Raw genomic sequence first — 17,586 nt, forward strand, 5'->3', positions numbered from 1 at the left:
CCTGTCCGTCTTTTTGTATCGTGAATTGGAAAGACTGCAAGGGGGAGGGGAGTTGCTTGCGCCCTAAAGGAGGAGTTATTCAGATTCATTGCAGTGGGCGGCGGCTGCAAAACGCACCATTCTTCTTGTTTTGGCTCTGCAAAGCAGCCTTTTCAAGGGTTGGCTTGGGTGACAAAATGTCTTGTGTAGGCGTGGGTTTGTCTCCCTCTCGCTCTCTCTCCCTAAGATGTGTCCGGCATAGGCCAGGGTGCCACTCGAGGCCCAAACCAATTCTGGTTATCGCTTCTCGGCCTTTTGGCTAAGATCAAGTGTAGTATCTGTTCTTATCAGTTTCTCGGCCTTTTGGCTAAGATCAAGTGTAGTGTTGTTCGAAGAGGTGGTTTAAGCTCCAGGCCACCTTAGTACAATGATACAATGCACACTGGAAGGTTGCGCTTGCTAGTACTCTGGGTGGATAGTATATTCATCTAGAGGAAAACATGGCCCTACCAGGATCGAGGCTATTAGACTGAGTAAGGGTGGGGGGCTATGGTACAACGTGCCCCAGGACTGACGACCCTGGAGTGAGTCTGAGCTTGCTGGCTTGGGACCCCGGCAAGCCTTGGGCTCTGTAGCACACCGTACCTTGCCTTTTCATACTTTTTGAGCATATTACCCTATCCCGGCCTTCTGGCTAGGAAGGGAAATTTTTATAATCCCGGTCGGAGGTCTGGTCAGCTTTGGGCTGAGAAACTAACACCCGGTTGGAGGTCTGGGTCAGCTTCGGCTGAGAAACCAACACCCGGTTGGAGGTCTGGGTCAGCTTCGGCTGAGAAACCAACACCCGGTTGGAGGTCCGGTTAGCCTTGGGCTGAGAAACCAACACCGGTTGACGGTCCGGGCAGTTTCGGCTGCGAAACCAACAACTAGTAGCTCTCTACTCCACTTGGGTAAGATGCCTGGGTGGACGCTGGGAGCAACGACAAGGCTCAACCAGGCTTCGGCTTGGGAGAGCACCGAAGATCCCTGACCCTTGCTGTGGCCTTCTGGCTCGGAGGGACGGGGTTGATTTTTGGGGACCCTCTCCTCACGGTGGGGTCCACACGAATCCTAGCCTTTGCACTGTTTTTGGTGTGACTTCGGTCATGCATTTTTTGTGGTGCTTTGGAAAGCTTCATTAAATCAAAATCTGTTCTTATCAGTTTAATATCTGATACGTCCCCTATCTGGGGACCATATATTAAATGGATTTTTAGAACAGGGAGATGGAAAAAGAGCTTGCTCTGTCCACTCCACGCATTGACCTGGTATTGCAGTACCTCCAGGAACGGTGCACCCCTTCTTAACCCAGTTTCCAAAAGCAGAACTCAATTCACCTGATTCATATTAGCCCGATTTAATGAATTGGAAGAAAGCATACGTCTTCATATGCACCTCAATTTGGCCCATTCACTTTTCACACTTCCTCCTTTTGTTTTTTATCTTTCACACTTTTGACTTTCTTTATTCATCCAAATAGCAAACTCATCACCACTCAACCTGACCAACTCGGCTATGTCCCCGTGCTGCAGTTCTCTGTCTTATCTAGATCATTTGCAATTGAATGGAATAGATCCCTTTTGGACAAAGTGGATTCACCTGCTGCTGCAGTGACCACAGGTGTGATAACATCTAGAATTGGCATCTGGTGCGATCTCTCCGCTTCCACTCCAAAGAAAGTTACCTGTTTATTCCTATCATGCATTGGTTTTTGGGGTTTTCTTTGAGTAATGATGATCTCTTTAGTAGTCTGTTGGCGCCCTCTCCTGGAGGAATAGTTTGCTTGCTCTTGGACATTCTAAAAGAGAGGTCATGATAGACATTGAGCTTCTGAGCTCAATTGGGGACAGTCATGGGTGATGAATGTTTGCAACCTACTGCGAAGCCTCATACCGCAATATAAGGAACGTCAAATACTAAGAAAGGGCGGCCTATGAAAGAATTACTACTTTCAATAAGTACACTTAAACGGCTAATTGGGAATAGAAAAACTGTAAAAAGCCCTCTGAGAAAGCCCCCCTCTAACCTTTGATAGTAAGCTTTTCTGTAGTCTGCCTGTTGATGTATTTTCCGTTTGAACTGTGCACAACATGAAGAGACGGAACACTGGCGGCTTGTCACAATGCCCCCCGATGACATCACAATAGCGCTGCTGCCTAGAAAACAAGCTGCGCAGAAGAAGTTGTTCTTTGGGTGGGAGGGTGGGCTAGTGGAAGGAGGGGGCAATCTCTTTTTTTCCCGGGTGGTAGGGGGATGACAGGAGAAGGGAAGCGGGTGGTGAGAAAGGTACAGAGGGCAGGGTTTGGGGGCTGGGAAGGAAAGGGAAAAGATTAGGGTTTGGGGATGATGAAAGGGCTTTCTACGGGTAAGGATGGCAAAGGGTGGCAGTGACGGAAAGTCAGGCAACCTGTCCTGTCCGTCTTTTTGTATCGTGAATTGGAAAGACTGCAAGGGGGAGGGGAGTTGCTTGCGCCCTAAAGGAGGAGTTATTCAGATTCATTGCAGTGGGCGGCGGCTGCAAAACGCACCATTCTTCTTGTTTTGGCTCTGCAAAGCAGCCTTTTCAAGGGTTGGCTTGGGTGACAAAATGTCTTGTGTAGGCGTGGGTTTGTCTCCCTCTCGCTCTCTCTCCCTAAGATGTGTCCGGCATAGGCCAGGGTGCCACTCGAGGCCCAAACCAATTCTGGTTATCGCTTCTCGGCCTTTTGGCTAAGATCAAGTGTAGTATCTGTTCTTATCAGTTTCTCGGCCTTTTGGCTAAGATCAAGTGTAGTGTTGTTCGAAGAGGTGGTTTAAGCTCCAGGCCACCTTAGTACAATGATACAATGCACACTGGAAGGTTGCGCTTGCTAGTACTCTGGGTGGATAGTATATTCATCTAGAGGAAAACATGGCCCTACCAGGATCGAGGCTATTAGACTGAGTAAGGGTGGGGGGCTATGGTACAACGTGCCCCAGGACTGACGACCCTGGAGTGAGTCTGAGCTTGCTGGCTTGGGACCCCGGCAAGCCTTGGGCTCTGTAGCACACCGTACCTTGCCTTTTCATACTTTTTGAGCATATTACCCTATCCTGGCCTTCTGGCTAGGAAGGGAAATTTTTATAATCCCGGTCGGAGGTCTGGTCAGCTTTGGGCTGAGAAACTAACACCCGGTTGGAGGTCTGGGTCAGCTTCGGCTGAGAAACCAACACCCGGTTGGAGGTCTGGGTCAGCTTCGGCTGAGAAACCAACACCCGGTTGGAGGTCCGGTTAGCCTTGGGCTGAGAAACCAACACCGGTTGACGGTCCGGGCAGTTTCGGCTGCGAAACCAACAACTAGTAGCTCTCTACTCCACTTGGGTAAGATGCCTGGGTGGACGCTGGGAGCAACGACAAGGCTCAACCAGGCTTCGGCTTGGGAGAGCACCGAAGATCCCTGACCCTTGCTGTGGCCTTCTGGCTCGGAGGGACGGGGTTGATTTTTGGGGACCCTCTCCTCACGGTGGGGTCCACACGAATCCTAGCCTTTGCACTGTTTTTGGTGTGACTTCGGTCATGCATTTTTTGTGGTGCTTTGGAAAGCTTCATTAAATCAAAATCTGTTCTTATCAGTTTAATATCTGATACGTCCCCTATCTGGGGACCATATATTAAATGGATTTTTAGAACAGGGAGATGGAAAAAGAGCTTGCTCTGTCCACTCCACGCATTGACCTGGTATTGCAGTACCTCCAGGAACGGTGCACCCCTTCTTAACCCAGTTTCCAAAAGCAGAACTCAATTCACCTGATTCATATTAGCCCGATTTAATGAATTGGAAGAAAGCATACGTCTTCATATGCACCTCAATTTGGCCCATTCACTTTTCACACTTCCTCCTTTTGTTTTTTATCTTTCACACTTTTGACTTTCTTTATTCATCCAAATAGCAAACTCATCACCACTCAACCTGACCAACTCGGCTATGTCCCCGTGCTGCAGTTCTCTGTCTTATCTAGATCATTTGCAATTGAATGGAATAGATCCCTTTTGGACAAAGTGGATTCACCTGCTGCTGCAGTGACCACAGGTGTGATAACATCTAGAATTGGCATCTGGTGCGATCTCTCCGCTTCCACTCCAAAGAAAGTTACCTGTTTATTCCTATCATGCATTGGTTTTTGGGGTTTTCTTTGAGTAATGATGATCTCTTTAGTAGTCTGTTGGCGCCCTCTCCTGGAGGAATAGTTTGCTTGCTCTTGGACATTCTAAAAGAGAGGTCATGATAGACATTGAGCTTCTGAGCTCAATTGGGGACAGTCATGGGTGATGAATGTTTGCAACCTACTGCGAAGCCTCATACCGCAATATAAGGAACGTCAAATACTAAGAAAGGGCGGCCTATGAAAGAATTACTACTTTCAATAAGTACACTTAAACGGCTAATTGGGAATAGAAAAACTGTAAAAAGCCCTCTGAGAAAGCCCCCCTCTAACCTTTGATAGTAAGCTTTTCTGTAGTCTGCCTGTTGATGTATTTTCCGTTTGAACTGTGCACAACATGAAGAGACGGAACACTGGCGGCTTGTCACAATGCCCCCCGATGATATCACAATAGCGCTGCTGCCTAGAAAACAAGCTGCGCAGAAGAAGTTGTTCTTTGGGTGGGAGGGTGGGCTAGTGGAAGGAGGGGGCAATCTCTTTTTTTCCCGGGTGGTAGGGGGATGACAGGAGAAGGGAAGCGGGTGGTGAGAAAGGTACAGAGGGCAGGGTTTGGGGGCTGGGAAGGAAAGGGAAAAGATTAGGGTTTGGGGATGATGAAAGGGCTTTCTACGGGTAAGGATGGCAAAGGGTGGCAGTGACGGAAAGTCAGGCAACCTGTCCTGTCCGTCTTTTTGTATCGTGAATTGGAAAGACTGCAAGGGGGAGGGGAGTTGCTTGCGCCCTAAAGGAGGAGTTATTCAGATTCATTGCAGTGGGCGGCGGCTGCAAAACGCACCATTCTTCTTGTTTTGGCTCTGCAAAGCAGCCTTTTCAAGGGTTGGCTTGGGTGACAAAATGTCTTGTGTAGGCGTGGGTTTGTCTCCCTCTCGCTCTCTCTCCCTAAGATGTGTCCGGCATAGGCCAGGGTGCCACTCGAGGCCCAAACCAATTCTGGTTATCGCTTCTCGGCCTTTTGGCTAAGATCAAGTGTAGTATCTGTTCTTATCAGTTTAATATCTGATACGTCCCCTATCTGGGGACCATATATTAAATGGATTTTTAGAACAGGGAGATGGAAAAAGAGCTTGCTCTGTCCACTCCACGCATTGACCTGGTATTGCAGTACCTCCAGGAACGGTGCACCCCTTCTTAACCCAGTTTCCAAAAGCAGAACTCAATTCACCTGATTCATATTAGCCCGATTTAATGAATTGGAAGAAAGCATACGTCTTCATATGCACCTCAATTTGGCCCATTCACTTTTCACACTTCCTCCTTTTGTTTTTTATCTTTCACACTTTTGACTTTCTTTATTCATCCAAATAGCAAACTCATCACCACTCAACCTGACCAACTCGGCTATGTCCCCGTGCTGCAGTTCTCTGTCTTATCTAGATCATTTGCAATTGAATGGAATAGATCCCTTTTGGACAAAGTGGATTCACCTGCTGCTGCAGTGACCACAGGTGTGATAACATCTAGAATTGGCATCTGGTGCGATCTCTCCGCTTCCACTCCAAAGAAAGTTACCTGTTTATTCCTATCATGCATTGGTTTTTGGGGTTTTCTTTGAGTAATGATGATCTCTTTAGTAGTCTGTTGGCGCCCTCTCCTGGAGGAATAGTTTGCTTGCTCTTGGACATTCTAAAAGAGAGGTCATGATAGACATTGAGCTTCTGAGCTCAATTGGGGACAGTCATGGGTGATGAATGTTTGCAACCTACTGCGAAGCCTCATACCGCAATATAAGGAACGTCAAATACTAAGAAAGGGCGGCCTATGAAAGAATTACTACTTTCAATAAGTACACTTAAACGGCTAATTGGGAATAGAAAAACTGTAAAAAGCCCTCTGAGAAAGCCCCCCTCTAACCTTTGATAGTAAGCTTTTCTGTAGTCTGCCTGTTGATGTATTTTCCGTTTGAACTGTGCACAACATGAAGAGACGGAACACTGGCGGCTTGTCACAATGCCCCCCGATGACATCACAATAGCGCTGCTGCCTAGAAAACAAGCTGCGCAGAAGAAGTTGTTCTTTGGGTGGGAGGGTGGGCTAGTGGAAGGAGGGGGCAATCTCTTTTTTTCCCGGGTGGTAGGGGGATGACAGGAGAAGGGAAGCGGGTGGTGAGAAAGGTACAGAGGGCAGGGTTTGGGGGCTGGGAAGGAAAGGGAAAAGATTAGGGTTTGGGGATGATGAAAGGGCTTTCTACGGGTAAGGATGGCAAAGGGTGGCAGTGACGGAAAGTCAGGCAACCTGTCCTGTCCGTCTTTTTGTATCGTGAATTGGAAAGACTGCAAGGGGGAGGGGAGTTGCTTGCGCCCTAAAGGAGGAGTTATTCAGATTCATTGCAGTGGGCGGCGGCTGCAAAACGCACCATTCTTCTTGTTTTGGCTCTGCAAAGCAGCCTTTTCAAGGGTTGGCTTGGGTGACAAAATGTCTTGTGTAGGCGTGGGTTTGTCTCCCTCTCGCTCTCTCTCCCTAAGATGTGTCCGGCATAGGCCAGGGTGCCACTCGAGGCCCAAACCAATTCTGGTTATCGCTTCTCGGCCTTTTGGCTAAGATCAAGTGTAGTATCTGTTCTTATCAGTTTCTCGGCCTTTTGGCTAAGATCAAGTGTAGTGTTGTTCGAAGAGGTGGTTTAAGCTCCAGGCCACCTTAGTACAATGATACAATGCACACTGGAAGGTTGCGCTTGCTAGTACTCTGGGTGGATAGTATATTCATCTAGAGGAAAACATGGCCCTACCAGGATCGAGGCTATTAGACTGAGTAAGGGTGGGGGGCTATGGTACAACGTGCCCCAGGACTGACGACCCTGGAGTGAGTCTGAGCTTGCTGGCTTGGGACCCCGGCAAGCCTTGGGCTCTGTAGCACACCGTACCTTGCCTTTTCATACTTTTTGAGCATATTACCCTATCCCGGCCTTCTGGCTAGGAAGGGAAATTTTTATAATCCCGGTCGGAGGTCTGGTCAGCTTTGGGCTGAGAAACTAACACCCGGTTGGAGGTCTGGGTCAGCTTCGGCTGAGAAACCAACACCCGGTTGGAGGTCTGGGTCAGCTTCGGCTGAGAAACCAACACCCGGTTGGAGGTCCGGTTAGCCTTGGGCTGAGAAACCAACACCGGTTGACGGTCCGGGCAGTTTCGGCTGCGAAACCAACAACTAGTAGCTCTCTACTCCACTTGGGTAAGATGCCTGGGTGGACGCTGGGAGCAACGACAAGGCTCAACCAGGCTTCGGCTTGGGAGAGCACCGAAGATCCCTGACCCTTGCTGTGGCCTTCTGGCTCGGAGGGACGGGGTTGATTTTTGGGGACCCTCTCCTCACGGTGGGGTCCACACGAATCCTAGCCTTTGCACTGTTTTTGGTGTGACTTCGGTCATGCATTTTTTGTGGTGCTTTGGAAAGCTTCATTAAATCAAAATCTGTTCTTATCAGTTTAATATCTGATACGTCCCCTATCTGGGGACCATATATTAAATGGATTTTTAGAACAGGGAGATGGAAAAAGAGCTTGCTCTGTCCACTCCACGCATTGACCTGGTATTGCAGTACCTCCAGGAACGGTGCACCCCTTCTTAACCCAGTTTCCAAAAGCAGAACTCAATTCACCTGATTCATATTAGCCCGATTTAATGAATTGGAAGAAAGCATACGTCTTCATATGCACCTCAATTTGGCCCATTCACTTTTCACACTTCCTCCTTTTGTTTTTTATCTTTCACACTTTTGACTTTCTTTATTCATCCAAATAGCAAACTCATCACCACTCAACCTGACCAACTCGGCTATGTCCCCGTGCTGCAGTTCTCTGTCTTATCTAGATCATTTGCAATTGAATGGAATAGATCCCTTTTGGACAAAGTGGATTCACCTGCTGCTGCAGTGACCACAGGTGTGATAACATCTAGAATTGGCATCTGGTGCGATCTCTCCGCTTCCACTCCAAAGAAAGTTACCTGTTTATTCCTATCATGCATTGGTTTTTGGGGTTTTCTTTGAGTAATGATGATCTCTTTAGTAGTCTGTTGGCGCCCTCTCCTGGAGGAATAGTTTGCTTGCTCTTGGACATTCTAAAAGAGAGGTCATGATAGACATTGAGCTTCTGAGCTCAATTGGGGACAGTCATGGGTGATGAATGTTTGCAACCTACTGCGAAGCCTCATACCGCAATATAAGGAACGTCAAATACTAAGAAAGGGCGGCCTATGAAAGAATTACTACTTTCAATAAGTACACTTAAACGGCTAATTGGGAATAGAAAAACTGTAAAAAGCCCTCTGAGAAAGCCCCCCTCTAACCTTTGATAGTAAGCTTTTCTGTAGTCTGCCTGTTGATGTATTTTCCGTTTGAACTGTGCACAACATGAAGAGACGGAACACTGGCGGCTTGTCACAATGCCCCCCGATGACATCACAATAGCGCTGCTGCCTAGAAAACAAGCTGCGCAGAAGAAGTTGTTCTTTGGGTGGGAGGGTGGGCTAGTGGAAGGAGGGGGCAATCTCTTTTTTTCCCGGGTGGTAGGGGGATGACAGGAGAAGGGAAGCGGGTGGTGAGAAAGGTACAGAGGGCAGGGTTTGGGGGCTGGGAAGGAAAGGGAAAAGATTAGGGTTTGGGGATGATGAAAGGGCTTTCTACGGGTAAGGATGGCAAAGGGTGGCAGTGACGGAAAGTCAGGCAACCTGTCCTGTCCGTCTTTTTGTATCGTGAATTGGAAAGACTGCAAGGGGGAGGGGAGTTGCTTGCGCCCTAAAGGAGGAGTTATTCAGATTCATTGCAGTGGGCGGCGGCTGCAAAACGCACCATTCTTCTTGTTTTGGCTCTGCAAAGCAGCCTTTTCAAGGGTTGGCTTGGGTGACAAAATGTCTTGTGTAGGCGTGGGTTTGTCTCCCTCTCGCTCTCTCTCCCTAAGATGTGTCCGGCATAGGCCAGGGTGCCACTCGAGGCCCAAACCAATTCTGGTTATCGCTTCTCGGCCTTTTGGCTAAGATCAAGTGTAGTATCTGTTCTTATCAGTTTAATATCTGATACGTCCCCTATCTGGGGACCATATATTAAATGGATTTTTAGAACAGGGAGATGGAAAAAGAGCTTGCTCTGTCCACTCCACGCATTGACCTGGTATTGCAGTACCTCCAGGAACGGTGCACCCCTTCTTAACCCAGTTTCCAAAAGCAGAACTCAATTCACCTGATTCATATTAGCCCGATTTAATGAATTGGAAGAAAGCATACGTCTTCATATGCACCTCAATTTGGCCCATTCACTTTTCACACTTCCTCCTTTTGTTTTTTATCTTTCACACTTTTGACTTTCTTTATTCATCCAAATAGCAAACTCATCACCACTCAACCTGACCAACTCGGCTATGTCCCCGTGCTGCAGTTCTCTGTCTTATCTAGATCATTTGCAATTGAATGGAATAGATCCCTTTTGGACAAAGTGGATTCACCTGCTGCTGCAGTGACCACAGGTGTGATAACATCTAGAATTGGCATCTGGTGCGATCTCTCCGCTTCCACTCCAAAGAAAGTTACCTGTTTATTCCTATCATGCATTGGTTTTTGGGGTTTTCTTTGAGTAATGATGATCTCTTTAGTAGTCTGTTGGCGCCCTCTCCTGGAGGAATAGTTTGCTTGCTCTTGGACATTCTAAAAGAGAGGTCATGATAGACATTGAGCTTCTGAGCTCAATTGGGGACAGTCATGGGTGATGAATGTTTGCAACCTACTGCGAAGCCTCATACCGCAATATAAGGAACGTCAAATACTAAGAAAGGGCGGCCTATGAAAGAATTACTACTTTCAATAAGTACACTTAAACGGCTAATTGGGAATAGAAAAACTGTAAAAAGCCCTCTGAGAAAGCCCCCCTCTAACCTTTGATAGTAAGCTTTTCTGTAGTCTGCCTGTTGATGTATTTTCCGTTTGAACTGTGCACAACATGAAGAGACGGAACACTGGCGGCTTGTCACAATGCCCCCCGATGACATCACAATAGCGCTGCTGCCTAGAAAACAAGCTGCGCAGAAGAAGTTGTTCTTTGGGTGGGAGGGTGGGCTAGTGGAAGGAGGGGGCAATCTCTTTTTTTCCCGGGTGGTAGGGGGATGACAGGAGAAGGGAAGCGGGTGGTGAGAAAGGTACAGAGGGCAGGGTTTGGGGGCTGGGAAGGAAAGGGAAAAGATTAGGGTTTGGGGATGATGAAAGGGCTTTCTACGGGTAAGGATGGCAAAGGGTGGCAGTGACGGAAAGTCAGGCAACCTGTCCTGTCCGTCTTTTTGTATCGTGAATTGGAAAGACTGCAAGGGGGAGGGGAGTTGCTTGCGCCCTAAAGGAGGAGTTATTCAGATTCATTGCAGTGGGCGGCGGCTGCAAAACGCACCATTCTTCTTGTTTTGGCTCTGCAAAGCAGCCTTTTCAAGGGTTGGCTTGGGTGACAAAATGTCTTGTGTAGGCGTGGGTTTGTCTCCCTCTCGCTCTCTCTCCCTAAGATGTGTCCGGCATAGGCCAGGGTGCCACTCGAGGCCCAAACCAATTCTGGTTATCGCTTCTCGGCCTTTTGGCTAAGATCAAGTGTAGTATCTGTTCTTATCAGTTTCTCGGCCTTTTGGCTAAGATCAAGTGTAGTGTTGTTCGAAGAGGTGGTTTAAGCTCCAGGCCACCTTAGTACAATGATACAATGCACACTGGAAGGTTGCGCTTGCTAGTACTCTGGGTGGATAGTATATTCATCTAGAGGAAAACATGGCCCTACCAGGATTGAGGCTATTAGACTGAGTAAGGGTGGGGGGCTATGGTACAACGTGCCCCAGGACTGACGACCCTGGAGTGAGTCTGAGCTTGCTGGCTTGGGACCCCGGCAAGCCTTGGGCTCTGTAGCACACCGTACCTTGCCTTTTCATACTTTTTGAGCATATTACCCTATCCCGGCCTTCTGGCTAGGAAGGGAAATTTTTATAATCCCGGTCGGAGGTCTGGTCAGCTTTGGGCTGAGAAACTAACACCCGGTTGGAGGTCTGGGTCAGCTTCGGCTGAGAAACCAACACCCGGTTGGAGGTCTGGGTCAGCTTCGGCTGAGAAACCAACACCCGGTTGGAGGTCCGGTTAGCCTTGGGCTGAGAAACCAACACCGGTTGACGGTCCGGGCAGTTTCGGCTGCGAAACCAACAACTAGTAGCTCTCTACTCCACTTGGGTAAGATGCCTGGGTGGACGCTGGGAGCAACGACAAGGCTCAACCAGGCTTCGGCTTGGGAGAGCACCGAAGATCCCTGACCCTTGCTGTGGCCTTCTGGCTCGGAGGGACGGGGTTGATTTTTGGGGACCCTCTCCTCACGGTGGGGTCCACACGAATCCTAGCCTTTGCACTGTTTTTGGTGTGACTTCGGTCATGCATTTTTTGTGGTGCTTTGGAAAGCTTCATTAAATCAAAATCTGTTCTTATCAGTTTAATATCTGATACGTCCCCTATCTGGGGACCATATATTAAATGGATTTTTAGAACAGGGAGATGGAAAAAGAGCTTGCTCTGTCCACTCCACGCATTGACCTGGTATTGCAGTACCTCCAGGAACGGTGCACCCCTTCTTAACCCAGTTTCCAAAAGCAGAACTCAATTCACCTGATTCATATTAGCCCGATTTAATGAATTGGAAGAAAGCATACGTCTTCATATGCACCTCAATTTGGCCCATTCACTTTTCACACTTCCTCCTTTTGTTTTTTATCTTTCACACTTTTGACTTTCTTTATTCATCCAAATAGCAAACTCATCACCACTCAACCTGACCAACTCGGCTATGTCCCCGTGCTGCAGTTCTCTGTCTTATCTAGATCATTTGCAATTGAATGGAATAGATCCCTTTTGGACAAAGTGGATTCACCTGCTGCTGCAGTGACCACAGGTGTGATAACATCTAGAATTGGCATCTGGTGCGATCTCTCCGCTTCCACTCCAAAGAAAGTTACCTGTTTATTCCTATCATGCATTGGTTTTTGGGGTTTTCTTTGAGTAATGATGATCTCTTTAGTAGTCTGTTGGCGCCCTCTCCTGGAGGAATAGTTTGCTTGCTCTTGGACATTCTAAAAGAGAGGTCATGATAGACATTGAGCTTCTGAGCTCAATTGGGGACAGTCATGGGTGATGAATGTTTGCAACCTACTGCGAAGCCTCATACCGCAATATAAGGAACGTCAAATACTAAGAAAGGGCGGCCTATGAAAGAATTACTACTTTCAATAAGTACACTTAAACGGCTAATTGGGAATAGAAAAACTGTAAAAAGCCCTCTGAGAAAGCCCCCCTCTAACCTTTGATAGTAAGCTTTTCTGTAGTCTGCCTGTTGATGTATTTTCCGTTTGAACTGTGCACAACATGAAGAGACGGAACACTGGCGGCTTGTCACAATGCCCCCCGATGACATCACAATAGCGCTGCTGCCTAGAAAACAAGCTGCGCAGAAGAAGTTGTTCTTTGGGTGGGAGGGTGGGCTAGTGGAAGGAGGGGGCAATCTCTTTTTTTCCCGGGTGGTAGGGGGATGACAGGAGAAGGGAAGCGGGTGGTGAGAAAGGTACAGAGGGCAGGGTTTGGGGGCTGGGAAGGAAAGGGAAAAGATTAGGGTTTGGGGATGATGAAAGGGCTTTCTACGGGTAAGGATGGCAAAGGGTGGCAGTGACGGAAAGTCAGGCAACCTGTCCTGTCCGTCTTTTTGTATCGTGAATTGGAAAGACTGCAAGGGGGAGGGGAGTTGCTTGCGCCCTAAAGGAGGAGTTATTCAGATTCATTGCAGTGGGCGGCGGCTGCAAAACGCACCATTCTTCTTGTTTTGGCTCTGCAAAGCAGCCTTTTCAAGGGTTGGCTTGGGTGACAAAATGTCTTGTGTAGGCGTGGGTTTGTCTCCCTCTCGCTCTCTCTCCCTAAGATGTGTCCGGCATAGGCCAGGGTGCCACTCGAGGCCCAAACCAATTCTGGTTATCGCTTCTCGGCCTTTTGGCTAAGATCAAGTGTAGTATCTGTTCTTATCAGTTTCTCGGCCTTTTGGCTAAGATCAAGTGTAGTGTTGTTCGAAGAGGTGGTTTAAGCTCCAGGCCACCTTAGTACAATGATACAATGCACACTGGAAGGTTGCGCTTGCTAGTACTCTGGGTGGATAGTATATTCATCTAGAGGAAAACATGGCCCTACCAGGATCGAGGCTATTAGACTGAGTAAGGGTGGGGGGCTATGGTACAACGTGCCCCAGGACTGACGACCCTGGAGTGAGTCTGAGCTTGCTGGCTTGGGACCCCGGCAAGCCTTGGGCTCTGTAGCACACCGTACCTTGCCTTTTCATACTTTTTGAGCATATTACCCTATCCCGGCCTTCTGGCTAGGAAGGGAAATTTTTATAATCCCGGTCGGAGGTCTGGTCAGCTTTGGGCTGAGAAACTAACACCCGGTTGGAGGTCTGGGTCAGCTTCGGCTGAGAAACCAACACCCGGTTGGAGGTCTGGGTCAGCTTCGGCTGAGAAACCAACACCCGGTTGGAGGTCCGGTTAGCCTTGGGCTGAGAAACCAACACCGGTTGACGGTCCGGGCAGTTTCGGCTGCGAAACCAACAACTAGTAGCTCTCTACTCCACTTGGGTAAGATGCCTGGGTGGACGCTGGGAGCAACGACAAGGCTCAACCAGGCTTCGGCTTGGGAGAGCACCGAAGATCCCTGACCCTTGCTGTGGCCTTCTGGCTCGGAGGGACGGGGTTGATTTTTGGGGACCCTCTCCTCACGGTGGGGTCCACACGAATCCTAGCCTTTGCACTGTTTTTGGTGTGACTTCGGTCATGCATTTTTTGTGGTGCTTTGGAAAGCTTCATTAAATCAAAATCTGTTCTTATCAGTTTAATATCTGATACGTCCCCTATCTGGGGACCATATATTAAATGGATTTTTAGAACAGGGAGATGGAAAAAGAGCTTGCTCTGTCCACTCCACGCATTGACCTGGTATTGCAGTACCTCCAGGAACGGTGCACCCCTTCTTAACCCAGTTTCCAAAAGCAGAACTCAATTCACCTGATTCATATTAGCCCGATTTAATGAATTGGAAGAAAGCATACGTCTTCATATGCACCTCAATTTGGCCCATTCACTTTTCACACTTCCTCCTTTTGTTTTTTATCTTTCACACTTTTGACTTTCTTTATTCATCCAAATAGCAAACTCATCACCACTCAACCTGACCAACTCGGCTATGTCCCCGTGCTGCAGTTCTCTGTCTTATCTAGATCATTTGCAATTGAATGGAATAGATCCCTTTTGGACAAAGTGGATTCACCTGCTGCTGCAGTGACCACAGGTGTGATAACATCTAGAATTGGCATCTGGTGCGATCTCTCCGCTTCCACTCCAAAGAAAGTTACCTGTTTATTCCTATCATGCATTGGTTTTTGGGGTTTTCTTTGAGTAATGATGATCTCTTTAGTAGTCTGTTGGCGCCCTCTCCTGGAGGAATAGTTTGCTTGCTCTTGGACATTCTAAAAGAGAGGTCATGATAGACATTGAGCTTCTGAGCTCAATTGGGGACAGTCATGGGTGATGAATGTTTGCAACCTACTGCGAAGCCTCATACCGCAATATAAGGAACGTCAAATACTAAGAAAGGGCGGCCTATGAAAGAATTACTACTTTCAATAAGTACACTTAAACGGCTAATTGGGAATAGAAAAACTGTAAAAAGCCCTCTGAGAAAGCCCCCCTCTAACCTTTGATAGTAAGCTTTTCTGTAGTCTGCCTGTTGATGTATTTTCCGTTTGAACTGTGCACAACATGAAGAGACGGAACACTGGCGGCTTGTCACAATGCCCCCCGATGACATCACAATAGCGCTGCTGCCTAGAAAACAAGCTGCGCAGAAGAAGTTGTTCTTTGGGTGGGAGGGTGGGCTAGTGGAAGGAGGGGGCAATCTCTTTTTTTCCCGGGTGGTAGGGGGATGACAGGAGAAGGGAAGCGGGTGGTGAGAAAGGTACAGAGGGCAGGGTTTGGGGGCTGGGAAGGAAAGGGAAAAGATTAGGGTTTGGGGATGATGAAAGGGCTTTCTACGGGTAAGGATGGCAAAGGGTGGCAGTGACGGAAAGTCAGGCAACCTGTCCTGTCCGTCTTTTTGTATCGTGAATTGGAAAGACTGCAAGGGGGAGGGGAGTTGCTTGCGCCCTAAAGGAGGAGTTATTCAGATTCATTGCAGTGGGCGGCGGCTGCAAAACGCACCATTCTTCTTGTTTTGGCTCTGCAAAGCAGCCTTTTCAAGGGTTGGCTTGGGTGACAAAATGTCTTGTGTAGGCGTGGGTTTGTCTCCCTCTCGCTCTCTCTCCCTAAGATGTGTCCGGCATAGGCCAGGGTGCCACTCGAGGCCCAAACCAATTCTGGTTATCGCTTCTCGGCCTTTTGGCTAAGATCAAGTGTAGTATCTGTTCTTATCAGTTTCTCGGCCTTTTGGCTAAGATCAAGTGTAGTGTTGTTCGAAGAGGTGGTTTAAGCTCCAGGCCACCTTAGTACAATGATACAATGCACACTGGAAGGTTGCGCTTGCTAGTACTCTGGGTGGATAGTATATTCATCTAGAGGAAAACATGGCCCTACCAGGATCGAGGCTATTAGACTGAGTAAGGGTGGGGGGCTATGGTACAACGTGCCCCAGGACTGACGACCCTGGAGTGAGTCTGAGCTTGCTGGCTTGGGACCCCGGCAAGCCTTGGGCTCTGTAGCACACCGTACCTTGCCTTTTCATACTTTTTGAGCATATTACCCTATCCCGGCCTTCTGGCTAGGAAGGGAAATTTTTATAATCCCGGTCGGAGGTCTGGTCAGCTTTGGGCTGAGAAACTAACACCCGGTTGGAGGTCTGGGTCAGCTTCGGCTGAGAAACCAACACCCGGTTGGAGGTCTGGGTCAGCTTCGGCTGAGAAACCAACACCCGGTTGGAGGTCCGGTTAGCCTTGGGCTGAGAAACCAACACCGGTTGACGGTCCGGGCAGTTTCGGCTGCGAAACCAACAACTAGTAGCTCTCTACTCCACTTGGGTAAGATGCCTGGGTGGACGCTGGGAGCAACGACAAGGCTCAACCAGGCTTCGGCTTGGGAGAGCACCGAAGATCCCTGACCCTTGCTGTGGCCTTCTGGCTCGGAGGGACGGGGTTGATTTTTGGGGACCCTCTCCTCACGGTGGGGTCCACACGAATCCTAGCCTTTGCACTGTTTTTGGTGTGACTTCGGTCATGCATTTTTTGTGGTGCTTTGGAAAGCTTCATTAAATCAAAATCTGTTCTTATCAGTTTAATATCTGATACGTCCCCTATCTGGGGACCATATATTAAATGGATTTTTAGAACAGGGAGATGGAAAAAGAGCTTGCTCTGTCCACTCCACGCATTGACCTGGTATTGCAGTACCTCCAGGAACGGTGCACCCCTTCTTAACCCAGTTTCCAAAAGCAGAACTCAATTCACCTGATTCATATTAGCCCGATTTAATGAATTGGAAGAAAGCATACGTCTTCATATGCACCTCAATTTGGCCCATTCACTTTTCACACTTCCTCCTTTTGTTTTTTATCTTTCACACTTTTGACTTTCTTTATTCATCCAAATAGCAAACTCATCACCACTCAACCTGACCAACTCGGCTATGTCCCCGTGCTGCAGTTCTCTGTCTTATCTAGATCATTTGCAATTGAATGGAATAGATCCCTTTTGGACAAAGTGGATTCACCTGCTGCTGCAGTGACCACAGGTGTGATAACATCTAGAATTGGCATCTGGTGCGATCTCTCCGCTTCCACTCCAAAGAAAGTTACCTGTTTATTCCTATCATGCATTGGTTTTTGGGGTTTTCTTTGAGTAATGATGATCTCTTTAGTAGTCTGTTGGCGCCCTCTCCTGGAGGAATAGTTTGCTTGCTCTTGGACATTCTAAAAGAGAGGTCATGATAGACATTGAGCTTCTGAGCTCAATTGGGGACAGTCATGGGTGATGAATGTTTGCAACCTACTGCGAAGCCTCATACCGCAATATAAGGAACGTCAAATACTAAGAAAGGGCGGCCTATGAAAGAATTACTACTTTCAATAAGTACACTTAAACGGCTAATTGGGAATAGAAAAACTGTAAAAAGCCCTCTGAGAAAGCCCCCCTCTAACCTTTGATAGTAAGCTTTTCTGTAGTCTGCCTGTTGATGTATTTTCCGTTTGAACTGTGCACAACATGAAGAGACGGAACACTGGCGGCTTGTCACAATGCCCCCCGATGACATCACAATAGCGCTGCTGCCTAGAAAACAAGCTGCGCAGAAGAAGTTGTTCTTTGGGTGGGAGGGTGGGCTAGTGGAAGGAGGGGGCAATCTCTTTTTTTCCCGGGTGGTAGGGGGATGACAGGAGAAGG

The 17,586-nt window shown here is 48.1% G+C and overlaps 8 non-coding genes and 6 pseudogenes across 8 annotated transcripts; all 14 read left to right on the forward strand.

The window, feature by feature from the left end:
- The first annotated feature begins 278 nt into the window (after positions 1-278).
- On the forward strand, positions 279-443 carry LOC142273847 (U2 spliceosomal RNA; annotated as a pseudogene).
- Positions 444-1,124: 681 nt separating this feature from the next.
- On the forward strand, positions 1,125-1,320 carry LOC142273799 (U2 spliceosomal RNA). Its single transcript, XR_012738243.1, has one exon. It is a non-coding gene; the product is annotated as a U2 spliceosomal RNA (small nuclear RNA).
- A 1,387-nt stretch (positions 1,321-2,707) lies between these two features.
- On the forward strand, positions 2,708-2,872 carry LOC142273848 (U2 spliceosomal RNA; annotated as a pseudogene).
- Positions 2,873-3,553: 681 nt separating this feature from the next.
- LOC142273801 (U2 spliceosomal RNA) lies at positions 3,554-3,749 on the forward strand. Its single transcript, XR_012738245.1, has one exon. It is a non-coding gene; the product is annotated as a U2 spliceosomal RNA (small nuclear RNA).
- A 1,387-nt stretch (positions 3,750-5,136) lies between these two features.
- On the forward strand, positions 5,137-5,327 carry LOC142273907 (U2 spliceosomal RNA). Its single transcript, XR_012738299.1, has one exon. It is a non-coding gene; the product is annotated as a U2 spliceosomal RNA (small nuclear RNA).
- A 1,387-nt stretch (positions 5,328-6,714) lies between these two features.
- On the forward strand, positions 6,715-6,879 carry LOC142273850 (U2 spliceosomal RNA; annotated as a pseudogene).
- A 681-nt stretch (positions 6,880-7,560) lies between these two features.
- LOC142273802 (U2 spliceosomal RNA) lies at positions 7,561-7,756 on the forward strand. Its single transcript, XR_012738246.1, has one exon. It is a non-coding gene; the product is annotated as a U2 spliceosomal RNA (small nuclear RNA).
- A 1,387-nt stretch (positions 7,757-9,143) lies between these two features.
- LOC142273909 (U2 spliceosomal RNA) lies at positions 9,144-9,334 on the forward strand. The gene has a single exon (XR_012738300.1). It is a non-coding gene; the product is annotated as a U2 spliceosomal RNA (small nuclear RNA).
- A 1,387-nt stretch (positions 9,335-10,721) lies between these two features.
- On the forward strand, positions 10,722-10,886 carry LOC142273851 (U2 spliceosomal RNA; annotated as a pseudogene).
- A 681-nt stretch (positions 10,887-11,567) lies between these two features.
- Positions 11,568-11,763, forward strand: LOC142273803 (U2 spliceosomal RNA). Its single transcript, XR_012738247.1, has one exon. It is a non-coding gene; the product is annotated as a U2 spliceosomal RNA (small nuclear RNA).
- Positions 11,764-13,150: 1,387 nt separating this feature from the next.
- On the forward strand, positions 13,151-13,315 carry LOC142273852 (U2 spliceosomal RNA; annotated as a pseudogene).
- A 681-nt stretch (positions 13,316-13,996) lies between these two features.
- Positions 13,997-14,192, forward strand: LOC142273804 (U2 spliceosomal RNA). The gene has a single exon (XR_012738248.1). It is a non-coding gene; the product is annotated as a U2 spliceosomal RNA (small nuclear RNA).
- A 1,387-nt stretch (positions 14,193-15,579) lies between these two features.
- On the forward strand, positions 15,580-15,744 carry LOC142273854 (U2 spliceosomal RNA; annotated as a pseudogene).
- Positions 15,745-16,425: 681 nt separating this feature from the next.
- Positions 16,426-16,621, forward strand: LOC142273805 (U2 spliceosomal RNA). Its single transcript, XR_012738249.1, has one exon. It is a non-coding gene; the product is annotated as a U2 spliceosomal RNA (small nuclear RNA).
- The last annotated feature ends 965 nt before the right edge of the window (positions 16,622-17,586 follow it).

This window comes from Anomaloglossus baeobatrachus, unplaced genomic scaffold (genome assembly GCF_048569485.1).
Source record: "Anomaloglossus baeobatrachus isolate aAnoBae1 unplaced genomic scaffold, aAnoBae1.hap1 Scaffold_366, whole genome shotgun sequence".
NCBI classification, from domain to species: Eukaryota; Metazoa; Chordata; class Amphibia; order Anura; family Aromobatidae; genus Anomaloglossus; species Anomaloglossus baeobatrachus.